This window comes from Eurosta solidaginis, chromosome 2 (assembly GCF_040869045.1).
Source record: "Eurosta solidaginis isolate ZX-2024a chromosome 2, ASM4086904v1, whole genome shotgun sequence".
Lineage (NCBI taxonomy): Eukaryota > Metazoa > Arthropoda > Insecta > Diptera > Tephritidae > Eurosta > Eurosta solidaginis.
Window position 1 is genome coordinate 171,200,339 of NC_090320.1, and position 21,677 is coordinate 171,222,015.

Consider the following 21,677-nt stretch of genomic DNA (forward strand, 5'->3'; position numbering starts at 1 on the left):
CTAACCTTAATGGACAAGTGCGTGGTAGCAACGGCGCGCACCCACGTATTTGTTAAAGATTAGTTAGGCGAAAAAAAGGGGGAGAAAAATAAAAACACCAAAAAGGTTTCGTATTAATAAAAGGAATTCACAGTGTTTTTTCTATTCAATGTGTATAAATACAACAAGTGTTAAGGAAAATGTTAACAAATGTTGTGAAAAGTTTAAATTGTTAAATATGTTTTTTGGAAATTGGCAACTTACGTGAGCGTGTGATTACGTGTTCCTTTGCTGGCTGCTGGATTAAAAGAGGACGAGACTCTTTGCTACATGAGCCGATGAACCCACGACACAGCTCCTTCGTTGGGTTTCCCGGCAACAAAGTTGCTGTACCGCGGGCTCACAGCGGTAAAAATCTTAAGATACATACGTACTACCACTCACACATGCCTGTGTGTATAGTGATCACAATAATATGCGGGTGGTAGTAACGAAGAAAAATAAACAAAGAAAGTTATGTTACGAGGGAGGGGGGGAGATATATTTAGGGGTGTGGCCTAAACATACCGGCCCCCTTGCCGTAAGCAACAAAGGAAAAAATGAAAAGGAAAAAAAGGAATGACACGTGATCGCACGTCCAGTAAGGCGTTATGTCGATGTGCAGATGCGGACTGCAAGCACTCACGTCGCACGATGGACTTCGTGTCTCGTTGTCCTGTGAAGAAAAAGAAAAGATGTTATTAAATACACGTTGCTGGCGTTCCACTCACCATCAGTTCGGCGTATAGATCAGCGCCGAGTGTAAGACGAACTGGCGATGAGCGGTAGAGCCGCATAAATTCAAATGGAACGGCAACCTTTGCATCCACATTGTATGGCGGACTCAACCGATAGTGGCCGTTGACCACGGCGGCTTGGGTAGTGACACGAGTCGTTGACCCGAACTTGCCGCGCAGAATAAGGGTACATTGCCCTGGTCCTTGGCGCTCTAACTGCAAATCGCGTACCAGCTCTGCATCGACGATGGTGCTGGCGGCGCAGGGATCAATGATCGCACGTACCAAGTGTAGGTGCCCACGCAATTCGACGCGTACGATGGCCGTCGGCGCAATGGGCACGAAAGACCGCATGATTGGCGCTGGAGTGACTGGGAGCAACCGGCCGGTTCGGAAGCCTTCCGGTGTACCACGCGAGAGTGCTTGCATATTTTGGGCGTCAGAATGGTATGGCGTCGATTTCTTTCGCCGTTGCTGCCTTGCGAGTTTGGACGATTTATCTGAGTTTCGATGGGGTCCAACCTCACGGTGCCGCCAATTATTTTGTTGGTTTCGAGGTTTGTTTGCTTTCGCCGCGCTTTTTTCATGCTGTAACAGCGGCCGGAAACTGCGCATCCCATGATTTACCGTTGACGGTCTTGTCTCCGTTTTTGCTCGCTCTTCCTCCATTTTCGCTCTCTCTTCCTCCATTTCCTCCACCTGCTGAGCCCAGGATTTAGCCGGCCCCGAGAGGTTGATCGACAACGCATCGTCGGACGTGTTGTCTTCGCCGTTTGTGGTCGTCTCGTCGCTTACCGGTCGACGCTCATCTAAATGAAGCGTGGTGTGGTGCTTCTCTTGGCACCTCTTGCAGCGATACTTGCTGTTACATTTGTCCACGCGATGGAAAGGCGACAGACAGTTTGGACAGTACTTATGCAGAAGTACTGCCCGTAACCTCTCTTCTGGGGATTTTTTTCGATATTCGGCACAGATCCTAAGGCTATGATCCCTGCCGCAGAGCTGGCAAGCAACGTCGAAACGCTTTGCGCCTCCCTCTGACTTGGCCAATAAGGTTTGGTAACGGGTCATGATCTGAAAGAATATTGGTATCATTGATCATGCCCAAATTGAGGTTGGCGGAATGTTGTTTGGGTGGCGTAAACAAAAAAATGATCTCTAATATATTTTTGCAGAAGAGAAAAAAAAAAAAACATTTTATTGAAATAAAATTTAATTGAGATAAAAAATTAAAGGCCATAAGTAAATACTTATGCGCGCAAAGAAAGGAAGAAACAACGGATTTAGCACGTATCCAAGCGATGTGGCTGTTGCTTTAGCGCCTTTAGTACATTTTATAATTTGATTTATGTCGGTAGATGTCACCGAAGTAGTCCTAAAATTTATTTTTGATTTGTGGTGAACTTTGTTTTCACAACAAGTGACCTGCCACCACACGGAACGGTTAGAAACCTGGCTGAAAAGGTATTACAGAGTTGCACTTCCACCATTCAACATTATTTTTGACGTGTATTGTCGATAATGATGAAATTCGTGGAATTAAGTATTTTAAATATCGACCAAATGAATGATTGATCGAGATATGTAATACGCGACATGTGTTCGTGTAGCAACGCGTAAGGCATAATGTCGGTAACACAGTGCATTGACAGTCAGAAATGGAGTGTAGAGATTTTGACTAGCAGATGTCGCTCTTCCATTTCCTGAATGAAAAAATGTCATTCACTTAACACGCGGCGGTGAGTATACTCGTAAACTTGGTTATGTTTTTATTAATTAATTTCTCTTTTTTTTTTCCTTTTTCAGGTGGGTGCACGCGAAGAACATTTTTAGATGATTGGCCGGTGGCTATTATGGGTGCGGTATACTGGCATCATATCTTTAACACTATAGAAGTGCCACCGCCAGAACGTGAACAATCAAACATTCTTTATAACGCTACGAGAAGCCGCATATTTGACTTGCCCAAACCCATAAAGAATGCTTGAAATTTGCCAATAATATAAAATGCCAAGCACTGCTACTGGTGGCGTAATGCCGGCACTTGAATTAATATTAAGGGCAATAGAACTAGAAGTTTGTTGTCTTGGCTCCACACTGCCTGCGAGCAATTGTGGCATCAGTAATTGGCCCGAGCTATGAGGTAAAGCCACTGTTGCTTTTGACTGCTAGTAGTTGCACTTACATTTGGATTGATACCACCCATTGCATGTGAAAAATTCTTAACAGTATATGGGTGTCCCTGGTTTTGATGAACTGTACGTAGAGCTACCTGCTATTGTTGAACCACCAACCGCTGTCGCATGATCCATGAAGAAAGGATTTACTTGAAGGCCCGGCGCTGATGGTGGTGCACTCAGTGAGCCTCCAGATTCTGGTATAGGTTTTGGTCAAGGATCGACGCAAATTAAATTGCTGGGAACTAGTTGATTCTTAAGCACGTCTCTCAATCGCTCAGGTGTTGCATAGTAAACCATTCGCAAGAGCGCACGTAAACATTTGTAGCGCACATTTGGTCCAGCGGATGAACAGTAAACCTCGTAAAGTGCATTCCATAGATTCTTTGTGAACTCTGCAGCTAATCCTTGTTCCACTTTAAGGCAAGCTATTCGCGCATCAACTGATGCTCGACGTCGTTGCTGAGCACTATTTGCTGCAGACGTATTTGGAGCAGTGTTCTGGGTGATAGAAATTGCCGAAGTATTCACAGCTATGTTTGCTACTGTACTAGTTCAAGCTGTAATAGCTGTAGCCACTGCTGATGCTGATGATGTTGCAGTAGTAGGTGGTGCTGGCGGTACATAATTTTGATTTATTTTACGTTGAACCGGACGGGTGGTGCCGGTCATGCCGGTCCTTTATTGGCTTTCCTCTTTCGTGGTATTTTTAAAGGTCTAATGAAAGAAGTACATATGTATACACAAAAAGTCTTTGATCGTGGAAAGGATTTCAATTTGGAGTTGGCTATTAAAACAACATAATCCCTGACGGTTTGCGTTACTCACTTGCTACTGGCAATTGGGGTGATCAAAAAAAAACCCATCAGGCTCGTGCTGGTGTATTTCAAGTATTGAACCGTTTGACTTTCGCTTCCACGCTATCACATTTGAGACGTGTCAATTCGCCTGTTGGTCGTGATGGCAAATTAGCTAAACCACGTCAGTTACACAATACTTTATAGGGTATTTTGGCACACGCTGCACCCAGTAAATATGCCTCCGGCCACATAAATCAAAGCGCACACCACTCACATTTACTACGTTTATTAGCCCCACAATCTTCATTCACAAACTTATGAAAAAAACGCCCACCAATAATTTTAAACTATTTTGTTGCACATTTTACTTGATAAAAACATTTTTTATCCGTACAAAGTACAATACTTTTTGTTATTTTGCTGATAAACACCACAAGAAGTGGTCGTATTTATGGTTGGTGGCACTACATACGAAGAGGCACTGGCAGTACACCAACTTAATCATCTTGGCTATAAAGTAATATTAGGTGGTACGACTATACACATTGCGAAAAGTTTTATAGGTGAGGTATTGAAGGCAACCGAAGGTATTCAGTGCAAACATACCAAATCAATGTTGAAATATATTTCTAGTGATCATTACTAAACTAATGATAGATAGTAGCGGGGAGCAATTTAAACAGCTGTATTAGTTTACATTCTATATTCCTTATTATTATGACTGCTGTACCGTGGTTTTGCTACACTGTTATCAGTATTTGTACAAATACCTCACGATTGAAGGCAGCCGGACGTGATAGTATTTGGAGTTGTGCTTGCTGAACATAAGGTGATTTTGAAATGCGTTGTTCGAGCCCATTGACGCAAATATTTATGCAATTTTCTTTAAGGATAGAACATGAGGAGGCTGTTTCTAATATGGTGGCCGACGAAAACTTATGCGTACCACCATGTTGACCATCATGATGCATATGAACTGAACCGAGCGACGATACTTTGTCAATCACCACTGAACATTTCAAGGGCATGCTTTATATCTAATCAATCGACTCCACACCCTTCGATCCAAGTAAGTTAGCTAGTTTTACCAAAGTACACGCTGTTATGTCCACTAGAGTGGTGTCATTTGATGGTAGCAATGTGCGAAAATTATTGCAATAGGGTACTTAATATACGTTTCATTGTATTCAAAACATTGCCATTTATTAAACATTTTACTACCACGACCTCGCCTTTCTTATCATTGGTATCAGCCGAGTTACATGCAAAGACAAATCTTGTGCCGCTTTGCTTCGTGCGTTGCGGTTTTTTTGAAAGAATATTAGTATTACAAGTGGAAAGCGATCAGTTTACTAATACCCGATATGTATTGAACTGAATAATTCCTTAGCACACTTATTTAATTTTTTGATGAATGTATTACCATGCCACCGTCTATTAGTGTGGCTGAACATAGGTTTTATGAAAAGCACGGACACCTAGGAATCGCGCACTTGCATAAACCTATGAGCATACGAAACCTAAACCGATTCAAAATTCATAGTTCAACGTCGAAAACTCAACCAGTAAACCGATTCACGTAAATATGTTATTAGTAAATAGTAGATACTCCCTAACGAAATATGAGTACATTTGCGCATGTTAACTTATTCATTTCTTATCTCCGGAACATTCACCTCCGCTAAGAATTTGGGCAATGGGAACACTTCCATTAATACTTAACGTAACGGAGCTTTCAGAAATTTGAGATTCAAAATTTGAATACTCCCTGTGTAGCAGGCCGGCACAAAAGCTTAACCCTTCTGTCGCCCTATCTCAGAATGCCTTTCATTGACTCCATCTTATGTCAAAATGCATTGAACTTATGCTCACAAAGGGGGGTTTTGAAACAAAATTTGATATAGTGTATTTTTGGATAAAATTCCAAACCAACATAGCTTTTATCAATTCACGAAATATTTACTAGTAGCTATTGGTTCCATTTCTAAATTGCCAAGGAATGCTTGACATGTTTCTAAAACGATTTGCCAGGGATTCAATTTGATTAGTTCCCTATTTGGTATGAAACCAAATTTCGATATTTTCGTGTTGGGTATTGAGTTGTTATTAGAGGTGTTATGATAAATTCTGGGTGTGATGTATTTACGGGATAGAGATTCAATTGCAAAAGTAATAAGTTTTTGATTCGTCTCTGATGGTATGAGTGTGTCCGAGTTAACGACACGTTCGGTGACAGTTTGCTCTGGCAGCTTTTGATTGTTTGTAATCATACACCATGGTTCGTTTTTGTTTTGATTACAATTTTCAAAGAATGCTGTCTGGGGTAAAATGTTGTGAAAAAAAAAATGTAATACTTTTTGGGGCTGTTGACAAATGTTCGTTATTTAAGCTAATGTTTCTTTGACAAGAGGACAAGTTAATTTATTTGTAATCATTCCCGTGAGAAATTCGATTGTTTCGAGCTATTTATTTGGAATTTTATGCAAACCCTTTGAGTTTTCAGATTTTAACGACGAATCTCATATATATTGAAATTTACCTTTCCAGTTCATTCTTAAAAGTGGGATATGATAGGAAAACAGAAGGTGGATATTGTTAGGAGAATTCGCAGTGGAATTTCTAGGGTTTGAGGAAGTGGAATATTGTGCGGTTTATTTTCTTAATTTTCCACTTTATTTATATTTGAATATTTTTTTGAGTCGCTGATTATTCTGGTGACGATATGAATAAATTTCCTTGATGATTTAACTGCTAATTTAATTTTGGATTCTGTGGCAGATAGTGAATCTGCGTTAGGGTATGTTGGCCTCGTTCCGGGGAACGAGAGCGGGATATCGGTGTGTTGGCCTCGTTCGGGGTGAACGAGAGCTGGGTTATTTGGGATAAAGGAGTGTGGACTATTAAAGTTCATTTTCGTTGTCGTTGGGCGGAAGTAGTACCAGTTTCGCGATTGGTCTGCTAATTTGTCCCTTAATTGTATTGACGTCAACAACACGTACACGGTTATCGGAACCTGGATGTGTTTTGACGATTCTCCCCATTCTCCACTCGTTTGGTTGCAGGTTATCCTCTTTTATGACGACTAGGTCCCCGGGTTTTAAGTTGGATTGTGGATGTTTCCATTTATACCGCTTCTGGATCTCGGTGAGATATTCCGATTTCCATCTTTTGCAAAAGGTTTGATGAAGGGCTTTCATCTTTTGCCATCGGTTTACAATGGAGGCAGGGTTTTCACTACAGTCGAGTTCAGGTGGAGCTAAAAGATGCCCACCTACGAGAAAATGGCCTGGAGTAAGCGGCTCCAGGTCGGAAGGGTCGTTGGATGAGGGACTTAGAGGTCTCGAGTTGAGGCAGGCCTCAATTCGACATAAGAGGGTTGTAAGCTCTTCGAGAGTATATTTATGATCGGACGCGATCGTTTTAAAGTGGGTCTTAAAACTGTTTACCCCCGCTTCCCACAAACCTCCCATGTGAGGAGCGCTTGGCGGTATAAAATGCCATTCTATAATGTGATGGCTATATTTAGTTAACGTTCCGTCCCTTGCTTCACGCAGAAATGCTTTAAACTCGGATCGTAAAGATCGAGAAGCTCCGACAAAGTTAGTACCATTATCGGAGTAAACGTTTTTTGGACAGCCTCGTCTGGATACGAATCTGGCGAAGGCAGCTAGGAAGGACCCGGTACTAAGGTCGTTTGTCGTTTGTAGATGGATGGCTTTCGTCGAAAAGCAGACAAAGAGGCAAACATATCCTTCTGAAATTCGACATCCCCTCCCTCGGTAGGATTTTATATCGAATGGTCCCGCGAAATCTACCCCAGTGTTAGTGAAGGCCCTAGTAAAGGTGGTGCGCTCTTTCGGAAGGATCCCCATAAGTTGCGTTTGCGTCCGCTTCCTGTAAATAGTGCAGACTTTACAGTTGTGGATAACCGACCTTATCAAGACTTTAACGCGTGGGATCCAGTACTGAGTGCGGATATGACGTAGCATCAGCTGGTTCCCTCCATGTAGGGTGGTCTCATGAGAGGATTGGACTATAAGTCTGGATAACCTACAAGTATAAGGAAGAATAATGGGATGACTTTCATTATGGGACATGTCTTTCGATGCCCCAGTCCGCCCCCCAGTTCGAATGATGCCTTCTTCATCTATATATGGGTTCAGGGGTAAAATCTCACTCTTCCCATTTATTAGATTTCCTGACTTCAAATTTGCGTACTCTTCTTGATAATGTTGCCTCTGGCATATTGTTATCAATCTTCGTGTTGTTTTTTCTATTTCGTCAGGAACGATCGAATGAGAATCCCTTTTAAAGGAGGCTTTAGTTGTTGGGTGCGTATTCTGGAAAAACCGAAGAATATAGGTAAATCGGAAAACCTATCTAGAATATCAAAGTTATTTTTGACCGAAGTTGTATGAACTTTCACCCTCTTTTCCTCCATATTCGTATTGTAATCTTCTTCTTGTGTTGGCCAATTTTCGGTGTCTTCTTGTAACCAAGAAGGTCCCTGCCACCACAAAGAATTGTCGATTAGATCCGAAGCGAGGAGGCCTCTGCTCGCCAAATCTGCAGGGTTTGACGCGGAGTCTACGTGCCGCCATACTTTGTCTCCAACTTTGTCGATGATTTTCGTTATTCGATGTGCCACAAACGTTGACCACGAACATGGTGGCTTTCGGATCCATGCCAGTACTATCGTCGAATCTGTCCAAAGGGTTACTTTAATATTGGAGAGTTGCATATTTTCTATGGCCGACTCTATGATTTCTGCAAGTAGGACTGCGCCGCAGAGTTCCAGTCGTGGTAATGATATAGTTATGACCGGGGCTACTCTCGTCTTGGCCATCAGCAAGTTGGTGAAGACTTGGTCCTTCGTTTGTACCCTAAGGAAGACAGTGGCGGCATATGCTTTTTCCGAGGCATCGCTGAATCCATGTATTTCGACATTGTCCTTCAATGTGTAGTGAACCCACCGCGGTATGCGTATATCGTTGATCTTTTCGTAGTCAGTCATGAATGATTGCCACCGATGTAGAGTAGTTTCAGACACATCTTCATCCCAGCCTGTCCCTGCCAACCAAATATTTTGCATTATTACTTTGGCTACAATTACGACTGGTGCCAGCCAGCCAAGAGGATCGAAAAGTTTTGCGATCGCAGAATGTATTGACCTTTTTGTTACGGCATGATTATTGTCAAAGGGTTTCGCTGTGAAGTAGAAGTAGTCGAAATGGGCGTTCCACCTGATACCGAGTGCTTTTACCATGCTGGTGTCTTCAAACTCAAGAAAATCCTCGCTTAATAGGTGTTGCTTCGGTATACCCTGTAGAATTTTCTTGCAGTTGGAAGTCCATTTTCGCAATGGGAAACCTGCCGATTGCAATGCCGATGATATTTCGTCCCTTGCCTTGATTGCAATTTCGATGCTGTGTCCACCGGCTAGTACGTCATCAACGTACATGCAATTTCGCAGGATATCTGCTGCCATTGGATGCGATGTCTCCACGTCATCAGCCAGTAGGTGCAGCGTCCGAATCGCAAGATACGGAGCACAATTAACACCAAAGGTTACTGTTTTCAATTCGTAAATGTTAATTGGGTTTTCGAGGCATTTGCGAAATATGATTCGCTGATATTTTGTTTGGTCTTCATTGACCCATATTTGGCGATACATTTTCTCTATGTCGCTGTTAAATACGTATTTGAACAGCCGCCAACGTAGTATAAGAATTGTCAGGTCGGATTGAAGAATCGGACCTGGATATAAGGCATCATTTAGACTTTTGCCATTAGTGGTAGGACAAGATGCATTAAATACGACTCTGACTTTTGTCGTTGTACTTCCCTCCTTTATAACAGCATGGTGAGGTAGGAAGTAACAGTCATTTGAGTCTGGTGAAATATTGCCTATTTGTTTCATGTGCCCTAAAGTTTCATATTCGGATACAACTCTATTGTATTCCGTTTGAAGGACTGGGTTTTTCGCAAGTCGTGTCTCGTTGCGATAGAATTGAGAGCACGCACTTCTTAATGAGGGGCCTAAGTTAAACTCTTTCCTAAAGGGTAAGGAGACTACGTATTTGCCATCGTTTTTCCGAACTGTTGTGGATTTGTATAGCTCCTCGCAGTAAGTGTCATCGTTATTGATGCTTCCTTGGAATTTCCTCTATCTCCCAAAAAGCCGCCAATTGTTTATCTAAAGTGACCTCATTGAAATATGAAACTAGGGTCTTATTTGTATCAACCGCATCTGTCCGGCCTGTCAAAATCCAGCCGAACACCGTTTCCTGTGCTATTAATGTGTTTAGCACGTCCTTCCTAATACCGCCTAGCATAATTTAGGGGTATATGTCTCCGCCCAGAATTAAGTCGACTGGCTCATTGACAAAAAATCTTTTGTCAGCCAGTACTAAGTCAGGGAATGCTTGCCTAGTCATTGCGTTTATTTGGCAAGTTGGAAGATTCCCTGTTAATTGTGGTAAAACCAGCATGATCGTATTTATATCGATTAATGGGTCTGTTGGTGACCGCAATTGTATGTTGCACGCTTCTTTTACTTGTGCAGACATTGTATTATTGATGGCCGAAACTTGGGCATGCAGGTGTTTGGATGGCAGATTAATTCTGCGCTTTAGTTTCTCGGTAATGAATGAGCATTCAGATCCCGAGTCTATTAGGGCTCTCGCCGAATAGTCAACACCATTAAAACGAATATTGACCTGAGCTGTCCCTAGTAATACCCCTTTATTTGTGTTTGCGAAACATGAGTTCACATTATTAATCGGAGCGTTTTCTCTTTCAGCATTGCGTCGTATTTGAGCTTTCCGTGAGGTAGATGCTCCGAAAGTGTCAGAAGTATTGTTGGTTTTGGCTGATTCGAAATATGAAGCAGCGTATGATGTCTCAAATGGCATGTGGCACAGTTCATTTGACTGGTGCACTTTGTCACCGAATGGCCAGCAGAAAGGCAGTTTATACACCCACGGCTGCTCTTAATTTGTTCAAACCGTTTATTGGGTGTTAAACGTAAGAACTTTTCACACTTTTAAATTCGATGTGCAGGACTTTTGCACATCTTACACGTAGGTTTGGCTACACTTGCACTTGCCTGATAGGAACCTAATTTTTTAGCCGATGTATCTGTTGTCGAACGAGATACTTGTGGCTTTGAGGTTTTGGAAGCTGTATCCCCTCTCAGATCAGTCACGGTTTCTAGGGTTTGGAAACGATTGGATAAGAATCTATCCATATCAGCCCCTTTTGAAATTTCCGTTTTGTTTTCAATTGTTTGTTCCCAGAGTGCCAGTGTGGTTTCTGGCAGTTTTGTGGAATATAGATATGTTATAATTGCATCCCAGTTTAATATGTCTATATGATGACATTGGAGCGCCGAGATGCAATTATTTATTTCACGTTGCAGTTTCTTTATAGAGCTACCGCATTCACTCTCAACTGCTTTCAAACTAAAAAGAATTTTTAATTGGGCGTTTACTAAGATACGTTTATTTTCGTATCTATCACAAAGATTTTTCCACGCTGTTTCGAAACCGTCTTTCGTTAAAGGACATCGCCCAACTATCTCTTTGGCCTCACCTTGAGTCTTTTGGTTTAAATAATATAATTTTTCTACTGCTTCGAGGTTTTTGTTACGTATATATATAGCAGTGAACATGTCTCTAAATGAAGGCCAAGAAAGGTAATCTCCTTTGAAAACGTCCGTATCACACGGTGGCAGGCGCACGCGATATTCCCTGTCTCCTGAGCTTTCTTCTTTCTTTTCGGCTTTCTCAAGTTTTTCCGAAAGTTCAGCCATCGCTGCCTGGCACTTGAGAAAGCTGAAGTATGCAATTTTGTGCTTCTTTTTGATGGCCGACAGCTCTTTTGCCTCCAGTTCTGAGGAGCTCAAGAGTTCCTCATATGTCTGCTTCGCCTTCTCCCATAGCGATTTCAACTCCTCCTTTTGGACTAAGAGGGTGTGTTTTGTATGGTCTGAAGGAGACATATCATGATAGTCATTTTCAAACTCAGTCACTGCCTCTGCTTGGCGTATATAGGTATCCATTATATTAAATGAAAATTTATTTAAATATTAATTAATTAATTGCCTTTGCAGAGAGTCCTGATTGAAAATGAACTGGAATGAAGGAATGTATTCGAGAGAGATTTCTCGGTGAAGTGGCCTCGAAGCTTGCAAGAAAGCTAGTAGTTTGAGGGAATGTCCAATTGCGTGGTGGCAACGGCGCGCACCCACGTAATTGTTAAAAGAAAGTGCTAATGCAGCTGTGTTAACGAATTGTGTAAGCCAATAAGTAATGGCTAGTGAAAAAGTGGTGTTAGTGAAAAAATAAAAAATGTACGAACGCTCGTTATGGACTTTTTGGTAATTTAACCAAGGACTGTGATCTTTTGTATCACAAAAAATTAGATCAGTCAAAACTGATTTGTATATTGCCGCAAGTGAAAAATAAAAATAATTCAATTTTAAAAAATTGAACAAGAAATAAGCCTTTTCGCCACCCAAACAACAACAAGCGTACGTGTTTTGTAGTCAACGTACTTTGTACCACAACAACAACAAAAAACGCAGTTGCAGTGTATCTAGTGGAATTGAGCAAAAGTGATTTTGAACTTGGTAACGATATGTTTTTTTGTGTGGAATACAAATTTCCTATAAAATTAAAATAAAATATACCACGTTATTTAACGCTAATTTCAAGTCAATTTAGCTTGAGAACAAAAAATTTTTGTGATGTGACAGTGAACTTTGAGTAGAAATTGAAATTTGTGGTTATGTTAACCGGTACAGTGCAGTGCTGTACTACCTTGAGCTGTGTCCGGACAATCTTGCCGCTGGTGGGGGATTGTTCCAGATAGTCACAAGGTGGAAGTGTACAAACTTTAACTAACTGCCTGTCTTTTGTGGAGATAAGTGTGCACGAGAAAGGGCACGAATTAAAAAAAAAAATGTTCACTGCTAATATGCACTCAAATGTAAATAAAAAATATACCAATTTCAAATTCACTTACGCGTCACTAAAATCTTCAAACTTATATTTTAACACTTCGGATTTTTATTAAAAAATTTTTTTTTTTTTTTTACATCTATTCCCTATGCACGGAATATATTAACCACGTACCTTGGAATATAGAATTTCGTTGAAGTGAAATCTGGATGTGATGATTGTGTGTTTGTTGTTGTTTGGAGGTTGGATGTTGTATCTTCCTCGAATCTTGTTTGTATCACCGAAATTGTAGTTATCACTTTTTTGTGTGCCAATTGCTGATGATTATTATCACGATTGTAAATAACTGCTTCCTTGATTTAGTGCGAAATTTGAATGGTGCTTCTGATTAATGGCCTAGGGAGTGGAGTGGACTGTAAATATGTGACTGGTTCTCTTTACCGGCGTGGTAAGGACCATGAACAAGTGCGTGGTAGCAACGGCGCGCACCCACGTATTTGTTAAAGATTAGTTAGGCGAAAAAAAGGGGGAGAAAAATAAAAACACCAAAAAGGTTTCGTATTAATAAAAGGAATTCACAGTGTTTTTTTTTATTCAATGTGTATAAATACAACAAGTGTTAAGGAAAATGTTAACAAATGTTGTGAAAAGTTTAAATTGTTAAATATGTTTTTTGGAAATTGGCAACTTACGTGAGCGTGTGATTACGTGTTCCTTTGCTGGCTGCTGGATTAAAAGAGGACGAGACTCTTTGCTACATGAGCCGATGAACCCACGACACAGCTCCTTCGTTGGGTTTCCCGGCAACAAAGTTGCTGTACCGCGGGCTCACAGCGGTAAAAATCTTAAGATACATACGTACTACCACTCACACATGCCTGTGTGTATAGTGATCACAAGAATATGCGGGTGGTAGTAACGAAGAAAAATAAACAAAGAAAGTTATGTTACGAGGGGGGGAGATATATTTAGCCCTGTGGCCTAAACACTCAAGATATGAAGTAGTGGAGAGATTGTACACTTACCGGCCGGGTAAGCCAAAACCCCATACTCCCAATTTCATTCCCAGGTCCACAAACCAAAACTCTACGCAAAACTCAACATTCGCAAACAGGAGAAAAACACAAAACTTCCACACAGAACCACAGCAAGTCTCCTGTAAGCTGTGTAATTCCAACCATGCAATGAAGTTTTGCGTAAAATTTAAAGCACTCACGGTCTCAAATTTGTAAGAGACAAGAATTATTACGAGAATTGTTTGTCATACTCCCACCTAAATAGCGATTGTCAGAGCAAGTTTTTATGCGTTTAGTGCCAGAAAAGACATCACTCCCTCCTACATTTTCAACACCAACCAAACGCACCTCGGGCTCAAGACCCCAAAGAACCGTAACCCAAGCCACCACCTCAACTCAGGAAAATTTGGCTCAACCATCGACGTCAAGTCAAGCAGCGAATCAAGCAGCGGCGCAGAAACACCAGGATCCAACCACCCACACGGTCTCATCACATTTCTCCGGCAGCTGCGAAACAACCCTACTCCCCACGGCAATCGTCCCTATACATTACGCGGGGGAGTACCATAAAATTCGTGCGCTTATTGACCAAGGCTCTCAAAAAACGTTTTTGGCATCCCGAATCTAAAAACTGTTAGGCCTCCCCACAAAAGATGTACACTTCGAAATCTCGGGAATAGGAGGAATGATAGTGCAGAAATCCAACAAAATTTGCGATATCACTCTTTGCTCCTCCGACTTAAGCAAAGAGATAAGGACCAATGCCATTTTGCTCCCCCAACTAACGCATTTTCTCCCGACGAATAAAGTCTCCAAGGTCAACTTAAATGCATTCCGCTCCCTCCAACTCGCTGACCCTAACTGCTTGGACCCCTCAAAAATCAATATGGTTATTGGCAGCGATATTATCCCACATATCCTACTCGAAGGATTACAACGAAACTCCCAAGAAACCCTTATAGCCCAAAACACGATATTCGGATGGGTACTCAGCGGACCAGTCCGGGAACTAGTCTCTACCTTCACCACTCTAAGTCAGTGAGGCAACAGAACCGGATCTCAGCAGCCTGCTCAAGCGCTTCTGGGAACAGGAAGAAATACCCACAACTCCCTCCAGATCCGAGGAAGACCAATTTTGTGAGGCCCTATATAGCACCACAACCACAAGAATGGAGGATGGGCGCTATGTTGTAAAACTGCCGTTTAAACCCAATTTCCCAAAATCATTAGCCCTTGGACACTCTCGCCCAGCGGCACAGCAGCAGTACATCAGCGTAGAAAGAAGCCTGGAAAGAAAACTGCAACTGCGTGAGAAATACTCGGAAGTGTTGACCGAGTACTTAGAAATGGATCACATGGAACCCGCCCCTCCTACGGAATTAATCGAAAAGGGTAAATACTTCTCGTTTTACCTTCCCCATCACGCTGTTCTCAAGCCCGACAGCAAAACGACAAAAGTTCGTGTAGTATTCAATGCCTCTAAGACATCACATTCAGGAAACTCTCTGAACGATGTACTATACACAGGCCCGATTCTCCAAAACGACTTGGCGCCAATAATTCTCAATAGGCGCCTCTACAAGTTCGTTTTCAATGGCGACATCGAAAAAATGTATCGCCAAATTTTAGTCAAGGAAGAAGATCAAGACTTCCAAAGATACTCTTTAGAAAAGCCCCTCAAAAGCCGATTGAAGATTTTGAATTAAAAACCGTAACTTTCGGTGTTAACTGCGCTCCATACCTCGCAATCCGCACACTCCATCAACTCGCTCAGGATTGCGCAGGAAAATAACCACTCGCCAAAAACATCGTACTACGAGAAACCTATGTAGATGATGTCCTCTCTGGCGGGCATGACATACAGTCCATACTTAGCTCTATGACTCAAACCATCGAAGCTCTGAAATCGGCGGGCTTTCCATTGAAAAAAATTACAGCAAACAGAACAGAAATTCTGGAATCAATCCCAAACTCTGATGTCTTAGATACGAAATTCCTCAAATTCCACGACACGAGTTCCACTAAAACTTTGGGTACTCATACGACCCAATTCCCGATTCTAAGTCAAATACAAAACGGCAAATACTCTCAGCCGTAGCGAAACTTTTTGACCCGGCAGGATGGCTATCGCCAATAATGATCTTAGCCAAAATCCTGCTCCAACATCTCTGGTTAGAGGGAACAGGTTGGGATTAAGAAGTCAAAGCCGAATCATTTTACAAGTGGAACATCTTCCGTGAAAGTCTCCCAGCCATAAGCAATATAACCATTCCCCGATGGGTGCAATTCTCCCCCGATAAATGCATCCAAATCCACGGTTTCTCTGATGCCTCCGAAAAAGCATTTGCCGCATGTGGCTACATTAGAGTGCAGCAAGATGAGAACTCTGTCGCAACCCACCTATTTGTGGCAAAATCCAAAGTCGCACCCCTGCAAACAGTTAGCTTGCCACGACTTGAACTCTGCGGAGCCGTGTTACTATCGAAATTAATAGCTCAAACTCAATCTCAATTGAAGTTGCCACCCTACGAGCTGACACTCTGGTCAGATTCCTCCATCGTGTTGTCCTGGCTAGAAAAACCCCCACATACATGGAAAACCTATGTGGCAAACAGAATCACCCAGATTCTTCAAAACGTCAGCAACGCCACTTGGCGCCACGTACCCATTGGTGATAATCCCGCAGACCTAGGAACCCGAGGATGCAAGCCGCAAGATTTAGTTGACTGCTCGTTATGGTGGAATGGACCCCAATGGCTCTCTAAGCCGAATACATCCTGACCAAGATACACGCCTTCCAATCCAACCCCCCGGAGAAGAAACATATCACAGTCTTTCATGCCATCAATCACGACGAAATTCTCAAACGGTTTTCATCATACCCGCGTGCTCTAAGAGTAGTAGCGTATATGTACCGTTTCATCCGTCACACTCAGAAGCACCTGGTTCCCGATTCGATTGCCCTCAAACCCCATCAGCAAGAAAAGCTCCTTGCTGACTCTAAATCCCAAGCTAGATGATGGCATCCTGCGGCTTGACGGTCGTTTAGCTTAGTCTGATATGAGTTATAATGAACGCTATCCAATTTAGATTTTCTTCATAAGGTTTTGCTACATGCTGAAAAACAACTCATGATCCGCATGATACAGCAGGAGTACTATATTCCCCGACTCAAACAAAAAATGTATATTTCACTGCAAAACCTGCACTATACATAAACAACAAATGCGTTCACAAATAAGGGCCCCCTCTACTGCCGCCATAGCAACTCTCTACATCAGCGAAGAATCTTCAACAAAGTCGACGACAGATCGATGAGCTTTGCAACAGAATAAACAGCTACCTCCGTGATCACCAGTTTTTTCGCCTCGCGAAACCTGGCATTAACACCGACTAAATCCTCCGCGACCTTATTCACAACATGGACGTCCCAAATGTCGACCATTTTGAACATCCACGTCGATGGCACTACGCTACCGACTGTCTACATTTTGGTGAGCACGCAGCCGCAATTGTACCGAAAATCCAGAGCCGTAATAAAATCCTCAAATTCCTTGCTAGCAGTACTTGGGGAAAAGACAAAGAAACGCTCCTTACCACATACAAAGCAATTGGCCAGCCTATTGCATGCTACGCGTCCCCTATATGCTCGCTAAGCCTAAAAATTATCCACTGGAAGAAGCTACAGGCCTGCCAAAATACTGCTCTCAGAATCGCCACGGGCTGTCTTCTTATGTCCCCAGAACACCATCTACATAATGAGGTGAGAATACTCCCCATTAGGGAGAGAAATGAGATGCTAACCAAACAGTTCCTGTTGAATACCAAGAAACCTGGTCATCCCAACAGACATCTGATTGATCAGCCAACACCGCCTAGGGACTTAAGGAGTCATCTCCGTAAGCATTTTGAGGAAATACGGCAGCTGAGAACTCAGCCCTGTGAAGCAAAAAAACACAAGCAGGTCCTTGGTGAACTCCACAAACAGGCGTCGGACCTTTATGCCAGGGATTGCCCGGTGAATCCAGTACTCAAAGAACAGTACCCAAAACTTGCGGAAGAGGAACGCATACTCCCCAGGGAAACGCGAGTCACTCTAGCTCAACTTCGTTCTGGATACTGTAACAGGTTAAACTCTTACCTATCCAGAATTAACCCCGACATACAAAATGTATGCCCCGCTTGCAATGTGTCCCCACATGACACCAACCATGTCTTTAATTGTAATGTGGAACCAACGCCTCTAACGCCCCCTTCATTATGGTCCACCCTTGTTGAAACAGCAAGTTTCCTTGGACTCCCGTTAGAGGATATTGGTGACAAATTGTGATCGCTCGCAACTATTAGGTGGGGCGAAGCACTGCTACAACAGCAACAACATCAACTGAGTTAAACGCCTTGGAATGATCGAGTAGAGTTAGAAAAGCAAGATATGACATTATTTGCTTATGAAGGATACGCTCAACAACTTTAGACAAAAATGGTAGGATAACAATAGGCCTGTAGTCGTTATTTTTCTTATGCACAGGAATGATTTTAGCACTTTCCAGCACTTGGGGAAAACACAGGTCGTTAGTATGGAGTTAACTAGGTGGGTAACATGCGACATAATCTTTGGCAATATAATTTTGAGAAACTTCGCACTGGTTCCATCAAAGCCAATAGCGTTTGACTTCACTGAGACTGCAGAATATCACAGTCATCAACACACATAAATTCAACAGGACTGACACCAACATTTACACGTTCACAATAGTTGTCAAGACTAACACGAGGATTTGATACAGGAAAACTAGCAAAATTAAAGTTAATTTCATCTAAGTCAGAGTAAATAGGTAAACTTTCTTTCGGTTTTCCCACGCCAATCGTCCTTATGGTATTGCAGGTTTGCCGCGAGTTCATTGCCAGACTAAACTTTTCATCATAAAACAAACTTTTGGCTCTTTTACTTGCTTTGGCAGCAGTAATTCGAGCCCATTTAAATTGGTTATACGTATCTGAAGTTCGGTACCTTTTCCACCGCGAATATGCTTTATTACGAACATTGATTAAATGTTTAATGTTAGCATTAAACCAAGTCCTACTGCACCGATTGACTACCTTAGTTTTTATAGGGACATAATAGTTGAAAAGCCAGTTGATTTTATCCTGCAGAAAGCGTGTTTTATCTTTAACAGGTATCGAACTCCGGATGAGACTCCACTTCACCAACTCCACTGCAGCAGTAAGCCACTCATAATCAATTCGATTAAAATCCCGATAAATCAAGGAAACAGGTGTTTTAGTAGACTGGAAGTCGTAAATCATGAAATGCAAATCATGCTTTGAGAAACTTGAGGCAGACAGTTGGTTATAGTGGAGGGTTTTTTGGAGGTTACTGAAAGAATAAATCAAGGAGAGTGATATTTGTACGAGTGAAGTGAGTAGGGGAAGAGGTGTTTGTCGGATATAGTCCAAGAGATTCCATACTTAGTTTTAAACTGTTATCCACAAGCAAATTGCTGTTGAAGTCACCGGCAATTATGATATTACTGTAGATACCTAGTAGTGATTGAATGAATTCGGTGAAATGCACAAAATTGACCTGCCGGTTGGGTCGGTATACGCATCCCATAAGAAGCTTATTATGATTACAAACTATTTCAAAAAAACACATTCAACAAAATCACCTTCACTAGAAACACAACTTAATCTACAGGACAAGCTTTCCTTTACATAAATCGCAACACCACCATCATGACCATAGCGATCAGCTCTGTAAAGTTTGTAACCATTTACTTTCACCAAACTGAAACACAAAAACTTCGATTGCCGAATCTTCAAAAAGGTATCTAAATTCGTCAATCTTTTTAAATAAACTTTGAGCATTTATATGAATTATATTAAGCCCGCTGGCTTGCTTGCCAAGGACACACAACATAGTATAAGTAGAGTCTTTGGAACTCATAACGTTAGAAGAGGACATAGTCATTAAAAGGACTTAAAAAAAGAAACATTAAATTTACACTGCTATACAACTCAAACAAAATGTAGTACATACTTAACGAATAAAATATGGAAGTAAAGTATGAACAAAAAGAACAAATGAATACGGATAGATAGAAAATATTGTAACGAATTTACTTGCAAATCCTCTTATTTGCAATCTTCTGCTGAGTTCGAATCACTAAACTGTTTAAGAAATAACTCCAATATGTAATAATGTAAAATGGCGTTTATTAAAGTACTTCACAATAACACTCAAACTGTGCAACGAATAGCTTGCTTAATAACCAAACTGATTGATAGCTCAAATGAAATTCTACTATTCAAAATAATACTGCTCTTGCTCGCTAGATAGCGTCTTAATCGAAATCTCAAATCAAACTGAATTCCAGCGCCTCTACAATTGCCGCCTTTTATGCTCTTTGATTTCAACCTTCGCATCTTCTAGGCGCTTCCAGAATTTACTAGTCCAGCAGCTCTCAAACTTCTCAGCTGTAACTACAATTGCACAATTTTATAGTTTTTCTCATTGCATACTTATAGGAGTATCTCAGATATATGCATGTGTTTGCGCATTGACTCTCCGCTGCTCGTATACGTACATGGTACATATGTGTAGACGCAAGTATTGTTTCGTTTATGTAGATACATAATGATTTATCTATGGATGTGAATTCACGTCACTGCTTAGCATCGGCTTAGAGACAGCAGCACCCCTTAGTTTTGCTAATATTCGTAACACTGCCCTCCACCTAAGTCTGATCGTCCCGATCAGACAAATCTCTCGATCTAAACGCTGCTAGCATCGCCAAATGTACCACTCTTCTATTTCGTGATTTCCGAATTGCTTGTATGCGGTAGACGACATCACTGATCGTCTTCACAACTCTGTACGGGCCTTCCCAACTGCACCGAAATTTGGCTGGAACACCTTTCCGCCGGTGAGGGTTGTTTAACAGTACCAAATCTCCCGCCAAGAAACATTCCGAATTGTTCTTGTCATGCCAGTGTTTCATCTTACTACTCATTAACCTGGGCCGTTCCTTCACACTCTGTTGTTTGGCCAATGAACTACTTCGTAGAGCTTGCGCTGGACGGATTTGCTTTGCATAATCAGTATCGTTCCGACGCTTCACAACAGTAGTGTGCCTTGGCTTGAAACCACCCTTGCATTCTTTCTGCGAAATCCTTTCCTTCGTTTTAGTACGCCCGTTAGGGCTTTTCAATGCCAGTGTTTCTTTCACAGGTACCTTCGGTTTTGATTTGTTTGGCCCATTTGCTCCATCAACCTTTACCTTTGAATTTCGTGGCCTTTGTCGAGTCTTCTCCACCAGTACCCGATTACTGCTGAACCCTTTTTCCAAACTAAAGTTAAGTGGTATGTCCTGGTTTTTATAGCGCATAATTTTTCTCCGCATATCGACCCTGATGTCACGGTCAACCAAGAAGTCCACTCCCAATATGACTTCATCAACGATCTCCGTCACAACGAATTTGTGTAAAACCATGACCTTCCCAATTAGGACTTCACATATCACTTCTCCCTGGACTTGGTTATACTCGCCTGTAACCGTACGCAACCTTGCGCCAGGTGATGACTTTACTCTCCTGTAGACCAAATCAGATCGAATCAAGGAATGAGATGCGCCGTATCTACAGTCAGTACATGTTCTTTGCCATCCACATTCCCTCTGACGGTAAGACTGCTCGATTTTCTACCAATTTGCAACACAGATATCACAGGGCATTCAATACCTGGATCTAGCTCTCGATCTCTACCTCTTACTCGCTCTTGCTCATCTCTTCCAGCTTTGCGTTTACGGCCACCCACATTGTTGGAACTACTAGGATCAAGATCGCAATGACGGGCAATGTGACCGGACTTCCCGCATTTGATAACTTTTTCACTCCGCTTCTGTGATCCTTTCAGCGCCTCCAATATTGCGTCTACCCACTCTGGCCTTTTTACCTCCACACGGCG